The sequence below is a fragment of the Zonotrichia leucophrys genome, chromosome 3, assembly GCF_028769735.1.
Source record: "Zonotrichia leucophrys gambelii isolate GWCS_2022_RI chromosome 3, RI_Zleu_2.0, whole genome shotgun sequence".
In the NCBI taxonomy this organism is placed as follows: domain Eukaryota; kingdom Metazoa; phylum Chordata; class Aves; order Passeriformes; family Passerellidae; genus Zonotrichia; species Zonotrichia leucophrys.
The window spans coordinates 50,740,957-50,761,892 of record NC_088172.1 but is presented as its reverse complement, the minus strand read 5'-3'; the positions used below and the strand labels follow the sequence as shown (position 1 = coordinate 50,761,892).

Below are 20,936 nucleotides of genomic sequence, written 5' to 3'. Positions count from 1 at the left end.
GAAAAATTTATACTTTTCCTGAACCAGTTGTCCCATGACACTCATTGGAGGTTCAGCAGCAGCAGTATGTGCACAGCTGTAAAACATCTGGCACACAGGTGTATGAAATGGCATTCGCTTGCTGTCTGGCTAGTCACATTTTTTGGAAAGATAACAAACAGTTATTGTGCAAAAAGACAGAGAGTACTGCTGTGCTCACTATTGTAAGTTGCATTTATCTTCAGTGGTGTAATCTCCAGGGCAAGGAAGAAGAATAAATGTTAAGAAAGAGAAATTTTATGGAAGTCAAGCATGGTCCTTCACGTAGGTACTGATAATCCAGCTTGGATCCAGGTTTATTTCCAAGGAGCAAGTGAGTGGGCCTGGAAGGCACACTCTAAATAAATCCTCCGACACTGTCTGAAATGGAATGGGAGCAAATGCTTTCCTTTGGCAGCTTGAACTTACAAGTTAATGCCAGCAACATAACAAACATTAATCTTAAATACAGCACCAACGACAGACTAAACACAAACCTCTACATAAGAAGTAAGCCTGTATGAAAGCAAATTTGATATACGAAAGGCAGCTTGCATAGAGCAAAGAAGAAAATGCATTGCTTTCAGCATCAGACATTAGATATTTGGAAAAGAATACATCAAAAAATGCAATCAATGTCACATTTGCCAAAGGGGTTGACTGGACAAAAGTGCTAACTCTGGAGTTCTACTTAAAATAGTACAAGACAGACCTACATGGCAAAACTGAGGAGGTAACTCATGCCCAATGCCCACCATGAGCACACAGGCACATGTGTGAGCTTTAACACAACAGGTGCAACACCAGCAATGCAGATTTTAGCATGGGCTGATTAAACCACAGTGAGAATCCCTCAAGAGCTCGCACTACAAGTGGAAGCTGCATCTTGCACCACTTGGGTATGCCTTTGCTTACTCACCGTACAAACATCTTCGATTACTCCTCATGTATCGGCAATGGATGTTCGGTGGCTCGTGTTGTGGGCAAACGGAAGCAGCGCCTGTTACATGCTTCTTCATTCCCCAGTAACTCACAAAGAAACTTAACTCTGCTGGCACTAGGGCTCTTCCTACCTTCTGAACCAAGTTTTCAAACAGCAGTCCAAGGAACAGATTCTCTGATTTACACTCCATTAAATATAAATCACCATAAATATAAATATAGATCTATATGAGATGGCAACATCATGATTCAGCTTGCGAACTCAACATCCTTACCACTGCAGAACTCTCAATTTTCCTCTGCTCTTATCCTTTTTCTATTAAGAGTAGAATATTCTTAATATTCTACATATTCTACAGCAATACAACACCAAACTCTCAATGAGGGTAATGCACACAGGAAAAAACAACTGTGTAATCCAATCAAATTATCCAAGAAATGTTGAAACCACAAAACACTGACTGTTTTTTTCCATTCACTGTCATACCCAAGAAAATGTTTGCTTTTTCTTTCTATGTTAACTTTCTTCAGAAGGTTTTCTCCCCAAAAGAAAAGGCTCATCATGTCTCTCAAAAGCCTACAGTTACTGAAATGAAATGAAATGAAACATGAATGATTAGATGGATAGTCATGACGACAGGAAACATGAGACAGGCATTTTAGAAGGAAGGGCAAGTCTTTACTATAAATCAAAGCTTTCCAAATGTTTCCAGCACCAAAATGGATTGGCAGCATGAGGTGATAGGTGCTTTGGCAGAGATAAAACTGACAATGTGGAATGAAATATGTGTAGGTTATTAAAACAGCAAGCTTTGCTGGCAGCTGGGGTTTGTTGAAATTCTAATCAAGTTTCCGAAAAGAATTCATATTTGAAATTAGAAAGGAATGTCTCATCTATTGGCAGAAGCTTTAAGGCCCATTTAATTAGTCCTGAAAACGAACGGGTGCAATATTTTTCTTCAACTGATGTTATGCAAATGCAGGCATGTTTCAGTTACCTGTGCTTCTCCAGACTTCACACTTCTCTATCCTTGCTGTTGAGGCAATTGGATACTCAAACACGAATTCAACACTACCCACAACTCTTTATTTACACCGGCTCCATTCTCCACTGAGTTATCAGTACAGGACCAAACCCTCTGAGCAACTTTTTTATTCAAAATAAATGCTAAAGATTTACTAGGAGAAGTGATTCTATTTTTCCTCCTGCAAATACTCTGTTCCTAAGGTGGGAAAGGTCCCTCTTCAAACACTTCCAAAACAGATGAAGAATAACAAACACCTGTCTTTTTGCTTAAGAGATATGAATAATCTGAGGTGTTACCTACAGTGCTGAATCAACAGTTAACGTTACCTTTTGACCATCCATAAAGGACAGCCTAAAAAGATGAAATGAAGACCTGAAAGAGACCTAGCTTTTACTAAATAAAGTGGTAAGGAGTCAGAGGCAATATTCCATAAGCATCATTGTGCCCTAATGCATCATCCACACTGTAGCAACATTTCATAAACTATTTCAAAACCAGGCTTTGCAGCTGCTTGGCCTCGGGGGTGTATCATGGGATCAGTAAACAAAACGAAAGCAAAACAAATACCTCTGTTGCTACTAAAAATTTCTGCTGGAAAATACCAAGATTTTGTTTTCTGTTTGGTTAAGAGATTGACAGATCCCTCCAAAGGATTGCAGATAAGCAGCTAAACTTTAAATTACAACATTTAAGGTGGATGTTTTTAGCTGTTTTGGGGCTTCTTTTTTCTAATTACCATAACTTTTTAATATTTTATTAAAAATAAGTGAAAACCCAAACCAACAATTTACACATTCCTGTGTTCAAGACCATGTGAACATCAGGAAGTGGGAAGGGTTAACCTGTATATATTAACATAAACAGGCTGGAAAACAGTACTAAAGAATAGATACTCAGTGCAAAAAAATAATACAAGTCTGCATTCCTTACTTTGGTCTCTTTCCTGCCCTGTACTTAAATCTCCATTCTGCCCAGGGGCTCCATCTCCTCTCTGGAAGGAGAGGACTGCAGCTGGAAGGGGATGAGGCTGCCCCTAGGCACAGGTACACGCACTCATGTGCAGACTGCAGCCTTGTCCTTGCTCATCCACGGCCAAGGGGATGGTCCTGTGGGACTGCAGGAGTTTTGTCTTAGCTCTGTGTAAGCTAACTTGGGACTAGCCATCCTTCTCTGATGTGATAACCTTGAATTCGTATACACACTCAGGTCAGCAGCTTTCTAATATCTGCACATTCGTGGCGTCTGCCAGTTAACATGTGGGTCACTTAATATGCCCTGAGTATTAAGTGGTTAATCTGTGCCTATGGAAATGTTTTGGAATTAATATAACCAGCTTCAACATCTCAAAGGATTTTAAGACTTGGGTTGCATTGTATTTGCAGGGACCCTCGTGGCGGAAAGGAATGATGAATCTGACTCCATGTTCTCAGAAGGCTAATTTATTACTTTATGATAAAATAAAGAATACTAAACTATACTATACTAAAGAATACAGAAAGGATACTTACAGAATGCTAAAAAGATCATAATGAAAACTCGTGACTCTCTCCAGAGTCCTGACACAGCTTGGCACTGATTGGCCAATGAATGAAAACACACTCACACCAGAATCCAATTAAACAATCACTTGTGGATAAACAATCTCCAAACACATTCCACATAAGCAAAACAGAGGAGAAGCAAATGAGATAATTATTGTTTTCATTTTTCTCTGAGGCTTCTCAGCTTCCCAGGAGAAAAACCCTGGGCAAAGGGATTTTTCAGCAAATGTGAATGTGACAGGGTTGCACTGTCATTCAAACAAGGCCTCAAGTGGCACATACTACTGCTAGCACGCTGGTTTGATTTCCACAGAGACCAGGTAATTTCCCAGCTGTGTTGCTTTTGATGGACAATTTCCTTCGCATCCGAGAACAAGGATTGTACCTAACCTGTGCCTCCTCTGCGACGCATCAGAAAATTAGTGGTGAAAAGCACTATGAAAGAGTGTGTTACTGCAAATATATCACATGACAGCCTATCAAATGGGAATAATGGCACTGCAGATTGATTTTGAACAGCACATTTGGGAGTTGCTAAGGATGTCCATTGCACAGTAAGCATCTACTACTGCCTGACATCTCACTTGTCTGCCACTGACGACAGATTTTGTATCCATTAATGAACAACTTCCAAAATACACTTTTTGCTGCCTTTATCTAAGAGTATGTGAAGTAACTTGTGATATAAGTTAAATAAACTCTTCAAAATATGCAGCCCCTCCCAAATCAGTCTCCTTAATGTAAGGTCATTTCTGACATAGCTTATTTATCTTTCATGAATGCCTCACAGCATAAGTAGGTACACTAAGAAATCAACAACCACTTTTACAATTGGGTAATTGAGTCTGCAAATTGCAGTTAATATCCTTGATTCCTGGCTATCAGCTGAAGGCATTATTCAGAGGAGATGCTTGATCCAAAGGGAACGTGTGAGAAGGGCTGAAAAATGGCTAAGTGTGCATATGGCATTCAAATGAACACAAAAATTTCTTTCAGAAGAGAAGTAAGACATTGCTTGGAAAATCATTACATATTTTGATCAATGGAGATGTGAAACAGAATTATTAAATAGAAAAATCAAAACTTTTGAAGTCTATCGACTGGAAGGAAAAAAAAGATTGAGAACATGGCTTTGGAGACAAGACAGAAAATAATATGCCACCTATGAAATGATATGTAAAATGGACAAGTAAGAAAGGAACCCTGAACAGCAAGAGAAACAACCAGATGCTGTGAATCACAGAGACTCTCAGATACCAACAGGGTGGAGAGCCAAAAGACTACTTGTTATGCCAAAGGGTATAAAATAAAGTAGCACATCTAGAACCAACACCTGGTGCCTACTCTGAGCACACCTGTCTTGATGCCTGGATGCTGGAGGTGACCTGCGCAGGTGTGTCTTGGTGCTTGGCAGTATGTGGCAATGACTGAAAGCCAGAGTAACTGAAAATTAGTTTATTTCCCCATCCTAATTTTGCCTCAACATTTGCTGCACTGTTGCAACCTTTTTATATCTAGAAAAGCTCTTTATTCTTTGAAGGACTGTGGGAAAACAGTACAGGGAGAAGAAACAAGTGCTGTGAGGTGAACGAGAGGGCCTGGAAAAAATGGGGGAAATATGTCCTGTGCAAACAGGGATGGTACCAAAGCCACTTGGGAAAACATAGCAGGAAGCAGAGAAAAACACTAACAGACAGATCTCATCAGCAAAATGCAAAGAACAGACTTTGCACATGACTTCAGAAGATAATTGCTAAAAGATAGAAACAATGAAGCAGTAGTAATGACATTGTAGAGTCCTTATACCTCTCTGAGACCTGAGAACAAATACCATCTATAATGCAGTACAAACAACATCCATCTCTGTAGCCTGAACTTCAGGAACAATTCTGTCCTGGTGCCTGTGAACTAGGAGAAATTCCAATTTTGAAGACCTCAAAGTCTAAATAGCCAAAGCAAACAAGGAGAAGAATTTAAAGATACTGAGGGTTTCTGAGAACTGCATTTTTAAAGCTGCAGTAAAGAACTACTTATTAAGAATTTATCATATGCATCTTAAAACCTATTCTCAGTGGAATTAGGAATCAATATGCCATTGCATCCAAAGCCAGATAATTTAAAATGTAATTAATCTTTTCTTCCATGGAAATTATATAGAGCTGCTAGAATTATGTAGGGCTGAAAATAACATTATTTAGAGATTGTGAAAAGGCAGAAACACCTGATTGCCTTTCCCCCCTCTTTTTTGGAAATGGTTTTCTTTCATTATTTCTACAGATTAAAAAAAAAAATTCGGCAGCTAATTTCCTCTGAAAGTCTATTCCTCCTATAGTTACTTTCACAGTTGGACTGAAGTGCATCACAAGATACACAAAATAAAAAACAGGCATATTCTTTCCCATTTAATCTTTGGACACAAAAAAGTCAATTAGCTCTTAACTTAGTTATTTTTCCATAAAAGTACAAAAATTCATAGAGTTTTGTTAGTTTTCTGTTGGTTTAAAACAGCTCCTGTAGCTTTGTTCATCATTTGTAAGAAACTGCTGTCCTGTAGCAGCTGCTTTTAACGCTTCCTCAGTAGAGTAGATTTATCTTCGGAATTTCTCACTGCAGTAAGTTGCACCAGACTTATTACACACATGGAACAAAACGAATACAAACTATTTGGCAATGCTTCCCCATGACCTGCACTGGTGATGAGCACACTAACCCATCTATTTAGAAAAGCAGACCTAATGACAGCATCATAGAGAGAACAGATTCAGATGGTCTTCCTCTGAATGGCTGGGGGTGTCTCCTCAATTTACAAACAAGTGTAGCAATTTCAATTTAATGTGGTCCTGTAGGTAATTTTACCTCATGCAAAATGACACACTAATGCAACACAACCAACGACACTGGCCCAAACGAGAGAGATCTTTACACTACAGTTAAAATTGATTTAGCTGAAGGTTTGAATTCATTTTACAATGAAAGCAAATGTATTTTATGCACTTGGCAACCTTTCCTCCAAACTTTCTTTTAATTTGTCAACTTTTTCTAGGAATTTATCCACAAGAAATTCCTTGAGGCTTCACACAAATTGCCCTTCTACTTTCTTTTTGTTGGTTTTCACTAAACTACAGAATAAACTTTACTGGAGGGCAAAGTACAATTTACCAAAACAATTTTAAAAAGTGGGAGCTCATTCTGTGGCAAAAGCTACATTATGTCTTCCAAGAATCACATTAAGGCAGGAGCCTTAATACAGCAGACTGCCTTGGTTTCCAGAGGTTACGTCTGAGTTAAGAGAGAGCCAGCAACAGCAGCCCATAAACAGCAACACAACATGTGAAGGAGAGCTGGAGCAGAGAGCTGAAGATCATGAGAAGTTCAGGACTTTCAGAGATTGAATTTAGGATGTAAAAGCTGCTTACTGCTCAAGCAAGTACTATTAAGAACACACCTTTAATTCAGTACATTCCCTGGCTCACTCATGCCTGGAAGAAGCCAGAAGACTCCTAACTGACCTCCCTCCCCACCCTCTGTCCTTTCTGAGGAGCCTGGAAGAACAAGACACAGTGACTGTAATGCAAAGGGGTGTAACACTCCATGCTCAAGGAGTAAAATGGGGATTTGAGTGACACAGAGATGGGCCAGCGAGCCTCCCCTTTACACCTGCACAGGCAGAAGGAGGGAGGCAACAACACACATTTTCAGGGTATTCACACTCCTGCTCTTCTGCACAGGTGCTGCTGGCACATGGAAACACCTCCATTCCTTGAATGAACTCAGGAATATTGGCATGCACATCTTGAAAATCTGACCACACAGAAAAATCCCACATTTGGATACACATGTTTTTCAGTCCAGGACTGATCCCAAGAACAGCATGTATGTGGTTATTAGTTGGTCTTGTTGTTTGGGGTTTTTTTGTTGTTTTTTTAATATACAACTTCCTCTTGGCTGGATCCCTGAAGTTGTAAATTACACATTCTGTGCTTAATGTATGCCATAATCTTGTTTGCCATTTTGTTTCCACAAAATGTTAAGTTTTATGGTTCCAACAACATAGCTAAATTCTCTCCACTTAAATAAAGCCCTTTAATTGAAATTTATTCTCATGCATATCCTGAACTGAAACCGAAAACTATTTATACTTGAAGGACCAGAAAGAATATTCTTAATTTCTGCACTGCAATGGTTCAATTTTTTTTCCTCCACTAGCTTTTCTACTTCCCAAACTGGACACATCCCATCCTTTATGTCAAATGTGTCAAAATAAAAACTGCCTCCAGGTGCCAAAACAGCTCCCAGGAGGAAAAAAGAGAGAAAAAAAGTGAGAGGAAGGAAAAAAAAATAAAAGAAGGAAGAGGTGGAAAAGGTGAAAAAAGGAGGAAAAAAATTAAGCTCTTGACCACTATAATGAAGATAAGATATTCAGCTATCATAAATCTATCAAATCTATAATCTATCAAAATCATATCAATTTGCTGCAATGACATGTACTAAAACTGAGCAGAACAAAGGCATGGTTTAATGGGTAAAACAATGCATACATTTTCAATGCAGTCCACAATCCAAACAAAATCTGGGGAAATAACAGAATGATGACTCCTCATACTCTCAACTGTCAGCAGAAATCTCTCCAGTTACAGGGGAAATTTTCCACAAATACCTGATGATCAAACTAAAAGCACCCTTCTATCAACAAATTCATTCCCACAATTTACATTTTTCTGTACTTATAAGGAAATTCTTCTTACATCACATCATGACTGCTTCATTCATTGCACTCCACCTCCAGTAATAACATCATGAATTAAGTCAAACATGTATAAACCAATGGGTGGAAAACTGTCTTTTCAACATAAATACACAGAAATCCTTAAAACACTTCCAACAAGAAAGAGATACCACTCAAAAAATGCTGGTCAATGACAAAGATGAATAGGAACTGATCTGTATAGCAAATACATTTCCTCTGAATAGTGATAACAGGGCATTCAAGAGCAGGAATGCTCCCTGTTGAGGCTGGGTGTGAATGGGCATTTACAGAAGCTCAACAAGGTTCAAGTGTCATGTCCTACACTTGGGTCACAACAAGCTCAGGCAGTACCACGGGCTGGGGGGATAGCAGCTGGAAAGCTGCCCAACAGAGAAGGACCTGGGGGTGCTCATCAACAGCAGCTGAACATGAGGTGGCCAAGAAGGGTCAGTGGAACCCTGAATCAGCAATAGTGTGGCCAGCTGGAGCAGGGAAATGATTACTCCCCCATAGTGAGGCCCTGAGTGCTCTGCCCAGTTCCAGGCCCCTCACTACAGGAAGGACATCAAGGTGCTGGAGTGAGCCCAGAGAAAGGCAACAGAGCTGGTGAAGGGTCTGGAGCACAAGTCTGATGAGCAACGGAAGGAGCTGGGGGTGTTTAATCTGGAGAAGAGGAGGCTCAGGGGTGACATTACTGCTCCCCACAACTCCCTGAAAGGAGGCTGTACCCAGGTGGGGACTGGCCTCTGCCCCCAGGCAACCAGCAACAGGAAGAGAGGATATAGCCTCAAGCTGCACCAGGAGAGGTTCAGTTTGGATATTATGAGAAATTTCTTCACAGAAAGGGTGATTTGAAATTGGATTGGATTTCCCAGGGAGGTGGTGGAGTCACCGTCCCCTGAAGGTCTTTAAGAAAAGACTGTAAGAGACACTCAGTGCTATGGCATAGTTGACAAGGTGGTGTTAGGTGACAGGTTGAAATTCATGATCTCAGAGGTCTTTCCAAACTAATTGGTTCTGTGATTCTATTAAAAGACTAAAATTATAGGAGACCAGAAGCACTATTTATATATCAACATCCTTTCAAACAGTAACACTCTTGGAAACCTTGAAATTGGATCTGGGCCAAAACCATGAGCTGGATGGTGAGAAAAATCTGCAGGACAGCCTTCTGAACAACCACTGGCTGAATGAAGCCTGGAGATGCTCACAAGGGAACTCTACCGTGAGCAGGGAAATCGGGCATCTATAATATAATATTAACAGCACTGCATGTAAGATACCAAACTAGCTTCTGTTTTCCAGGAAAACAACCACAGACCCCTGTATTTTGGGCTATTTCACGAATCAAAGAAAGGTAAAAGTCACAGCTTTATCATGCAGCTTCCTCGCACAAACTCTCACATTAGCAGTGAGACCCAGCAGTTTCTGAGAGCTGTGCAAATGTGGTAACTTCTGAGCAGCATGAGGCAAATGTTGCAAATGGAACTGGGAAAAAAACAACCCAGTGGTATCACCTATGTGATGTTAACCACTTCTTTTTCGGGGTGCATTTGTCATATTATGTTATAAATAGCATCGCCTAAAAGAAAAAGAAATGTAATACAAATTAACACCACTGAGAGTCCACCTGTCTCAGATGTCCCCAAGTACACTTCTCCAGAAGTACTTCTGCCCCTCACATCTGACAGAAAATGAGTCAAGCAGGAACTCTTAAGTGGCGTTGAATTTCATGCTGTTTTGTGAAAAAATATAAGTGAAAAGTAAAATTAAACCAGGAGACTTATTTTCACTTATCTAAGTTAATCTCAAAAAAGACTAGAAACAGTACAACAGGTTTCTACAGGTGGCAAATTGTCATAGTTCTTCCAGCCTCAGTCTACTTGTTGTTTTTATTGAGTGAGCAAGTAACAAAGCCAGATCATCTCAGTGTAAGAGCTTACTGATGATTTACTAAAAGGCAAACACATTTTCTACATTTCTTTGCTGCTTTTGCTTATGGTATGCTCATTTGATTGCAACACTGAAACCAGAAGGCCACCTCAAGACACACTCAATATTCAGTGTTTGTAGGGTGTCAGCCTGGTAGGTGCCCTACAAGATCCAAAAGATTTGCCACTTCAGTGGGAGTTATGAGAAATCCTTTCCCATGCAACAATGCAGCTTTCTCATCCACACACACCCAGTGCTCCTTTACAGACTGCTTTTGAGTATAAAACCAGAATTTAAGGAGAATCAGAGCAAGATTTTCTGAAGATTGAAGGGGGTATAAATGATATTTCTGCAACTATCACGAGCCTCCACATATTTAATCATTGATGTGTTGGTTGCTAAATGATGATTGAAAATTAGTATCTTTATGTCATTTTGCATATTTGTAAAAAAAAGAACCAGTTGATTTGGACTCGACCATGCTTTTAAAATTGCTGTAGACATGTAGTGTCCAACTAAAAAAAGTGAAGTAAAACCCTGTAAAAAAGTGACATGAAAAAATAGTCCCTGAGCAGCTGAGCAGAAAAGGAACCATGACCTGATTACCTAATTCTCACTACTTTTCATGAAAGCATGTACTCTGACTAAGGTTAACTTTAGACTCAAAGTCTTCAGAGCATTTCTGGTCTTGAAGTAGGCAGCTCGTGCAGAACTTCAATATTTCTAAAATACTTTCTTTTCAATTGCAACATTCTTATATATGACTGAATAGTTCATTCTGAATTTCTTCATGTCACTACCTTTTCTTATTAACCCTAAAGCCCAGCTCCTTACGTTGTCCAAAGAAACATGGTTATTAAACAAAGATGCTGTGGTCAGGCACTCCACCCTAAAATATCATGCAATTACAGAATTTTATCTTCTGAAAATATGGAGTCCCTAGAGAGAAACTGTTTAGCCTACTAGCTCCAAACTTCAACATGTTATTAAAAAACATTATTAAAAATGTGAAACCAGTTAAAAAGACTGTTCCATTTATATCAGGCATTTTTATATGACTTTAAGAAAAGCTGAATGTCCAGTTGCCAGGCACTAACCTGTAAAGTGTCAAGCTAGCATGGGATTATCATCCACTGGATGGTTATGGAGGTAAGAGCCAAAATTACCTCAAAGAAGCCAAACTTTGCTGTCAAAGTGAACACCCACCCATGTGGTGCCACATCCTGGATCTTTTGCAGCTGTCCCAGATGGCAGCACTGTCAGGCATGTTTCATTGGGAATACTCTGCTGACACTCCCTCCTGCCATTCCCTCGGGTCCTGGCACTGGCCACCAGAGAGAGGAAGCTATAGACTGCAATGAGGTCTTCCCCTCAGTCTCCTCTGCTGTTCATTTCAGAAACCAAGTGATTTCAGCTGCTCCTCATAAGGCTTCTGCTCCACACACATCACCAACTTCACAGCTCTCCTCTGGATGCTCTCTAATAGCTTTATAGCCTTTTTTTTAATGTGGCACCCAAAACTGCACACAGGACTTGATGTGAGGCCAAGTTGGTCACAAGTAACGCTCTATTCATGGCATTTCATCATTTCATAAGTAAAGAAAATTGCTCTTTTCAAAGCAAACCCATTACCACTTATCAAAAGGAAAATTCAGCATGCCAGCATTTGTACATTTTGTATTTTTAAAAATAAGGACACATGAGGAATATCTCAGGAAATACTTTAGGATTTTTATGTGGGCGGGTGGGTGGAGTAGGGGAGGAGTAGCAGCATAACTTTATCTTTTAGCATTGTGCACAGAATGTAGGTCAGCCTACTCCAATGGAAATACCCCATGCTGATTCTTCACATTCTTAGATGTAAACATCTCATGATTTTGTAGGCCAGGAAATTGTGAATTTTATTCATGGTCCTGTCCCAGAATTGTCAGGGGGACCTTACTGTTTGTACTTCTGGACTCCTTATTTTTAAAAAAAAAGTAAAAATGTTGCTTGTCTAGCAAATTACTAATACAAAGAGACAGTACGTAAATGTTGAGGATTACAGCTTCTGTAGTCCATGTCACAACATAATAAATTAGAGAAGCTCAATTTCTAATTTCTCAGTAAATACTATTTTGTGCATAACAAATGCAGGATGCATTTATTTCAATATAAAACAATCTGGAAAATGTCCTTCCTTCCCCATAAAAGTTATTTGTTAACTAATAATAGATATATATTTTACTGTCTAAAATTATAACCTATTTTTAACCTCACATTGTCATACAAAGTTTATGGAGAAAATACTTAAAAAAAGGAAATCAGAGTCCATTTCCCGTTTTAACAAGGATAATCCCTTGACCAGAAGGCACAAATATTCATCCCTCTTTAATGTTAATTAGCATGCTGTTTATTTTATATGTCACAATTTAACAAAAGACAGCAAGTTGCTGGGAATATTATTAAGTTCAAAACATCTTTCACCTTTTTTATCCAGAACTCAATAAAACTGTTCAGTCACAGACTTGCAGCCTCCAGCTAGGTTCCTGCTTATTAGCCTTAAATCATTTTTAGAGTTTCAGTAACAGTAAGTTGCCAAGCTCAAATGTACAGCTATCTACATCTGCTAGATAGTTTGTCTTACTGGACAGGCTGGAAAAAATTCACTCACTTGATCCAAACTGTAAAGTTTTTTGCTGCTATCAAGGAATCAATCTTTTTAAAATTTGCAAATCAGCATTTGAAAGTGCATCTGTACAAATCTGTACAAATCTGTTCAGCATCTGTTGAAAGGACAATGGTTTTTTCCTTTTGGTGAGCATAAGATAGCCTCTCAAAAAAATTGCACATAGTTTTAAAAAGTAACTACTTATTCCTTAATGAATGGTTGGATATCTAAATTTCACATTTGAGCCATAGAGAACCTTTTCAGAAACTTCAGTTTCTTCAACTGAGGAAGCTTATCAGGCTGAAGCAAAAATAGAGAGCATGAAACCTAATTTCATTTTTTCCTATACAGAGGAACAGCAGAAAGCTGGAATGACAGGATGGCTGCTGCTACCACACTGAACCATGACAGGCAGCAGCAATACCCATCCTGCCCCAAAGCAATCAGATTCAGTGATTCCTCTGTCTGGCAGTGTCAGCCTCTTCCCACAGCAAGTCACCCAAAATATCATGAATGGGGAAGAAATCCCTGGCTGCCCTCTCTGATGCTGAAGTCTGTACATCTTCCACATGAATAGCATAATCTAACCCTTAACACCGCTGTTTCAAGGCATTCCAAAACTGATTTTTGAGCTCTTCACATCTGATCAAAGTCCCCACGTGCCAGGCTGATTGGATGAGCTCTGAAGCAAACCCATTTACCTGCTCTGGACACATCAGGTGTGCCAGCCAGCAGGGTCAGAGCTGCAGGCTGGACCAGGGTGGGCAGGCAGCACGGCTGCAGCTCAGAGAGGCTGCCACGGTTTACCCTCCTGCTCCCCTCTCTGCCCTGCAGAACACCCAGCAAGAGGCACTCACTGACTGCTCAGACTTGCACGTGCCTGCATTCCCACTGCAACATCCCTATTTCTTCTCTGAAGTCATGCATAAAATCCAAGGGCAGTTGTCCAAAATTGGTGCTGGCTTCTGTCCAAATTGCACTTCCCACTTTTAACTGATACATCTTTGTTAAAAGCAAGCCCTGAGCAAATAAGCTAATGTACATAATTTAAAGAGCCCTACTCTCCATATGGATTATCAATCTCTTGTTTTTTACTTTTTAACTGATGCAGCCATATCCATCCTTATGGGGATCATGGACTGTAAATCAGATACAAGGGAATGAAACAGAGAGAAGACATACCCAAACTGGTTATGATCACAGGTAGGATCTTAATGTCTCCCAGGCTCCCTGAAGGCCCTGAGCATAGGATGCTTTCCCAGAGGTGTGCCTTTGGCTCCATGTGCACTCCAGGTGATTCCCATTTGCCTGCACTGATGGCATCTGCACGCCTAAGCTGCACTGAGTTCATTACACAGAACTTCCCAGCTGTGATGAGAGCAAGACATTCACAACCACCATGAACAAAACTGTTCCAGAGCACAATGAGTTCTCTTGGTTCCTGCATTGCTCAAACGTGCCTGCACTGGCCAGGCAGTGCCCAGTCAGCTCCTCTTAACTGAGAGCACCTGCTCCGGCACTCCTGAGCCTGGCACACCAGCCTGGGAAATTCCTCTGCAGCTGCTCTGAGCTCTGATCCACCACACCTTCCATGCCCTTTCACATGTAAAGCAAAGGAGGTTAGGTAAAATTCCCTCAAGAGATGGGAGACCATCAAAATGCATTTTCAGGGGAACAGTCTGAAACTTTTTCTGGCTAAAGTGAAACATGAAAGTCACCTCTTGTACTTGTAAATAAGTTTTAAGTTTACCTATTCAGATAAACTACTTTAGGTTAACATTGACATGTCTAAGAGCTTAAACATAATGTTACATTTCTATGGATGGATTTAATATAAATATACTTGGAAAAGATGACAAAGGAAACCTGATTGATACAAGAAATACACTTGGTTCATTTTTGTCACTTAAAAGTTAATTTTATTTAAAACCGAATTTAAAACATTTGTATAAAAAACTCTCTGACAAGGCTTAAAATATGGTAAGATGGGAAAATTATTTTGAAAAATAGTGGACACTGGATACAAAGAAATAATTTCACAGGAGCAATACAAGACTTGCTTAAAATGAAAGTTATAGTAAGAAAAAAATCTCATCAAAACTAAACATTAAATTGCTTACCAAACCACAGGGTCTATTTTCTTATTTGATGTGTTATTTAGTGATTTCACCCTGTCCCAAAAAACCAGGTTTTCTTCAACAATTCAGTTCACTGAATAACACACACACACCCCTACAAAACTTCTTTTTTCTTCTCAGTAGAAAACAAATCAAAACCATTCATTCATTTCTCTAACTACAAGTGCTGGCCTTCAAGGAATGTAAGGTTAGGTGGATTAAAGCAATAATAAACAACAAATTTAATCTGGCCGGCAATGGGACATGGTCATTCATTCAGAAGAGGCAAAATATGGCACATTATTATGATGTAGGTTAAATAATGCTCACTAGCAAACAAACAGCAGCCAAGAGTGACAGCATGAACTACACAGAATCTAAGTAAGTGTCTTGCCTTTATTGTCTGTCAAGACACAGCAGAGGAGGAAGAGAGGTTGGTTTGTGGAGTTTTTTGGGTTTTGTTTCAGGTTGTAAGAGAGTATTTTACCATATGCCTGTGTCACAGCCATGGCATGGAGGTACAGTGATCCAAAGCAAAGTATATTTACTCTGTATTTCCAACAAGCACTGGCTTATCCACATCAGTTGAAAACAAGTGAAGTAAACAGTAAATACACAGACTATATGGAAATTTCTACCACTTAAATACATTCTTTTCTATTCCCTTTCAAAAGTAACAGAAATTATAATAATATTTTCAAGCCAGCTGAACTCTACTCTTTTCCTCTTAAATTAAAAAAAAAAATCCTTAGTCATCAGCAAGGCATGTTCTGTTCTCCTGTAACTACATTCATTACTCACATGACTTCTTCCTGCCCAGATCTTAGGTAATCTCATTGTTTTAACTAATGCTTTTGGAACATCTTTCAAGTTCTTTAACCTTCATGGCTTTTATGTCAGTGTCCTCTTCCAGATCTCCATGTACATCTTGGATGTGTCTCCAAATCATTTCACAGGTATCTCCTCCCATCAGTACAACTCTCAGTTTTTTCCTTTCCAGCCAATCCCATCTCTCCAATCCTGCCCTCAATCTTCTATTCCCATCTTCTGATCACAACTGGACACTGCCATCCTTGAATTTTAACTGCCTCACAGTCCATACACCTGGGATGTTTGCAAAGGCAAACCATTCCATTATAATTTACAACTTTTTCCTCAGCCCTTCAGCTAAATCTTTCACTTAGGACTATTTCTGCCTCATCTACAGAGACCCTCCCCTCTCTGGCCACCCCAATACCATCACAACCACATCATGCAATCCATCAAGGGCCAGAAGTGCATTTCCTGCTATTACACTAACCTCAGCCTACTAACTAATCTCTCAGCCTTTGGCTTTTAGACACAACAGACTGAGGGTGATTTGTCCCCACCCTCACTTCCAGCCATCAATCATACCTATGTGGTCACCCCCAGCCCATCAACCCTATCCTGAATAATTCCTCAGCCTTCCCCCAAGCAGAACATCATTCAGCATTTCCATGTGTGCATAGCTGGTCACTGGACAGGAATGATGCAGCCTTTGTAATTCAGAAAACCCCTCTGCCTCATCTATCACCTACTGTGATACATACAAAGGCACAGCATCTAACAGAGGGCAGCTTTTCTTTCCCTGTTACCAATTTCCAATTTAGAACTAAAAAATTGTTAACCTACTTTCCTACATGAGGTGAACTTTATGACTTTCCTTTACTCTCACTGCAGTTACTTTCACTATACATTTCTTGCAGTTATCTCAAAACCAGCCCACAGAGTCTGTGAGCACCTAGCTTTCACAGCACAGCACAGCAACTATAAAAGGCCAAATGCCGCATCCCAGGGACATTTTTTTGACCAAGAGTGGTCCGAATACCTAGCAGAACTTAAATCCTTTGTAAACAATACAAAATTGAGCTGCAAGCTAAATGTTGTACAAAGCAAATATAAACCTCACCATCACTTATGTTTTTGAAATGCTACCCTGTGTTACACAGATCATCAGGATGAGTTGAGCAATCAAACAATTATTATTCATCTGTCCCATAAAAGCACCTGAAAAAAGTGACAAAATGACAGTTTGGAGGCAATCTGAGCATTATGCACTACTGAAAAACTGCAATTTCACTTCAGGTGGCCTGGACTCCAGCTTATGTTCAATAGACACTCTCCAAACTTAATAAGCTCTTAAGCACTAAGAAAGAAGATATTAATTCAACAGGGAACAATATTTTCCTTCCGAAATTATTAATAAAAATATTTACTTGTGAGGTCTTTTCCCTCTTACTATACCCAGGTAATATTTTGGCAGAGCAATCCTGGCTCTCACCCACAAGTGAGCTAGAGCTTTGTTCCTCCCATGCACTGATTTCAAACGACACTGGGTCACCACAAGAGTTCCTTCCAAGGAACTCTTCCATAGTTTCAGCACGAGCTCCAGAGACTTGAACTTCTTTCTCTACAAGGAGAAAAATATTTCTGTAATAGGTTGACCTTTCTTCAGATATGTTGATATCTGAAGGATGTCAGTTCATTGTGAGAATTTGGAAGCTGGCCATGACTCCAAAGGCTCCACATATTTTCAGAGTGACCATGCCTGTAATTTTAACCCATTGAAATGAAAGTGCATGGCTGGAGAAGAGCAGTACGTGCTTAAAAATCTCACTGTGATTCAGACACTGATTTATTTCCTGCAGCAGTGATTTGGTAGCATCACTTCCCAAAGGCAAAAGGCAACAGGTTTTATTTCTATGACCTTCCTGCATTCTTGCAACTCACATGAAAAGGAACAATGGAAATGTGGCTGAATGTGAGAAAGCACAAAACTGCTACGGCTTTTTGGGTGGGTGTGGAGAGAAACACACAAACTACAAAAAATCTAATAACTCCCCACCCAAGCATTGCTAGTGAATGACCTCACTGGTTTCCTACATATACTCCAGCAGCTTTCCTGCCATCACTCTGTTGAGCCAAGCAATGATGTCAACAGTCCACCTGTGAGAGTGATGTAGCCCTCTGGGTCATGGTCTCAGAGAACTTGGATAAAAGCTGTGCCAGTGTTAATTAAATGCACCTCTTGTTTCACTGCTGATTTCCTTTGATAAGGCTCAGCTCATTTTTCCTGGAAAGACTTCCATGCTGTATGGGAACTGGAGCCAACCATAACACAAACCAAATATTGCTTAGAGAATATGAAGACAACATGCTAAATATTTAGTTTAAAAAAAAATCACTGTGTATCAGAGCTGGGATAAATACAAATCTCATTACTTTGCATGTGCTAGTGACAAGGCTGAACTACAAATGCTAGTTACTGCAGATAGTTTATTATCTTTCGACAGTACTTATCTCTCTCATTTGTAATGCTCTTCTCCATTACATTGGAGCAGAACTCTTGCGATCCTGCTTTACTGATCAATTCTGACAGGTTAGAATATGAGAAGTTTGCCTGGTAAAAAATATGCTTTGAGAATGGTGTTTGACATTTAACTAGCATCAGAATTATCGCTACAACTTTAATGAAAAATAGTATTTTTTTCCTGCCATCAGAAAAGCCTTAGTTATAAGAAGGTTCTGAGCAGCTTAGGTATTAAGGGACCTCTCTATTAAATACAGTTAGCCAGTCAGCAGTGGAAGGGAAAAAAAATTTATACTGCTCCTTCTTTTTTTCCTGTGTAAAGAAATCTAGCCCACTTTCATGACTGGATGTTTTCACCATAGGCTGTCACTGGGATTTCTGTAATCCCTCTACTCACAACATTGACTTCCAACCATTCTAAACCTTCAGGACATGCCCTTTTATACTTGCTTTGTTCTTGCAGACATTTTCAGATAGCTTTATTAGTAAGAAAAATGCCAAGGGAAGGCTTTCAGTTTTGAAGCTAGACATCAAAAATATTTCTTCTTGCACAACTTAAGAAGTAACACTAACCCTAAGACATAGTTGCTGACAACAACGCGCACAAAAATCAGAAGGTGAAAAATTAGAAAAGTGGTTTTGAAAGTCGTGGTGCAATTACATTATGAAAGTTTGTTTCATGATGCTCACAACTCTACACTCTGAAAGGCAGCAAGTGGGACCTTGCCTTGCTATAAATTTAATTCTAAAGAAAGAACTGTGCGTTAACGATGTTAGGAATACATTCAAATTCATTCATTCATTCTGATTTGTAGCAATTGTGATGGTTCCAAGAAGTGTTCTGTCCCACATTCCTGAGCATTACATTCCTGAGCATTAGCAATATTTTTCCAAACAACCAATGATCGATGTCCATGTATTTACATTTTTACCTCTTGGGGATCTTATGTTTATACAATACCTCGCCTACAAACTCTCTTGGAATACATAACACAGGCTATACTGCCTTCCCAGCTCAGGATATGGGAGAGGTTCCATAGCTAATGCTGCTTCTCACCAAAGTCAGGCTAACTAACTTAGATGTATTTTTTACACTCTCCTCCAAAAAGAAATCTCATATACAAAATATCCTTCAAAAGAACTTCATTTTTAGGTTTGCAAATGGTAACAGAAAGAGGTAATCCTTGGTTTGGTTTATACTGCTCCTATGGACAGTTTCTATGGATTTATGACATCGAACTGCAGCTAGTTTATAGCAAAGCATGCAGGGTGTGACTCATTCAGAAAGCTCAACCCAAGAATATTTCATTCTGACATCCAACAGAAAAGCTCCCTCATGGATTTGAATTAGTTGCTGCCCATTACTCACATGCACTCCTTCTCATAACTTCATGACACACAACTTGCAGTGCAAACTTGAATCCAGGCCATGAAGGAGATACTAGAAGTTCTGACAAATGTTAACCCTGTCACCAGTAACTGGAATTTGGTCTTACACAATTTAAATACACAGCTGCACTCTGCTTCTGGAGGATGTGCATAATGTGGTCATGCAGAAGGAAAGCGTATCCCCAAGTCCAGTGACTTAAAGTGACACAGTTTCCTGAACTCCAGGAACCCTCCTGGTCAGAAAGTACTTCCTTCCTCATTTCAAACACTTGATTGTTTCGGAGGGAATTCAAAACAATAGATTAGAAACTTTCAACCTTTCCTAAGTGTATTGCTACACAAGGAAATCAGGCCGTGCTCTGGGAAGATGAGATAACATTGGGAGAGTACTCTTTCCGGAAATGCAATGGCTTTTGCATCCCTTCTCCAGCACCATCCCATGAATCAGCTACATATAAGTAATAACTCTAGCTAGGAGATGTCAGATGCAGTTCAACTGCTGTTTGGATTAAGATGTGCGTGGTTGGCAGAAGGCATGAGCCAACTCACTTCTCAGCTATTTCCATAAGGCCTGCAAGGTAAGAAATATCAGGAGCTTCCTAATCTCAGTCTGTACTTGTAAGGATGGATAGGAAGAAAGGATGATGATTGTCTCTTTTTAGCACCTCATTGTTTAAATCTCTAATAAAGGAGAAGGAATGTGCTATTACTTCTGCAGTTAAAAATCTACCCCTTCCCACCATAACTTACTTTGACAGCACCACTAGTGATGTTCACAAAGACTGGGAGCAAATCAGGCTCATCAGCTGAAGAGCAATTCTTTTAAGCATACTCTATTCCCCAACAAAATTCCTTTAATCTAAATGCATTGAAATGGTTTGTAATGATAGAGAAAAGATTTTAAATTTAGAATAATATCTAACTAGTTATTTACAGGCTGAAACTTGAATAAGAAAAGACAATGACAAGTAAATTCATTTTTCTGTGGCATTAGGGTGCCTAAACACCCTAGACTAACCTAAAAACAACAGCAACAGAAGCAACGTCAAGAGCCACTCTCTCAGACCCGACAGTCAAAGCTCTTATATGACATTGCATTTTCTTGATTATCGTTTCCTATCAACGCAGAGCTCCATAAGGTTTGAGGATAAGTTTATCACACAAAAGCAAGAACTCACATGGTTCTACACATTATTTTTAGAGGCAAACAGGAAATGCACTTCCCTGTCAAGCTGGGTGAA

The 20,936-nt window shown here is 39.6% G+C and overlaps 1 protein-coding gene across 5 annotated transcripts in view; it reads right to left on the bottom strand.

Annotated features, from left to right (window-relative positions):
• The window catches only part of MTHFD1L (methylenetetrahydrofolate dehydrogenase (NADP+ dependent) 1 like), a 144,734-nt gene that overhangs the window by 27,332 nt on the left and 96,466 nt on the right, over nt 1–20,936 (bottom strand). The window lies entirely within an intron of this gene.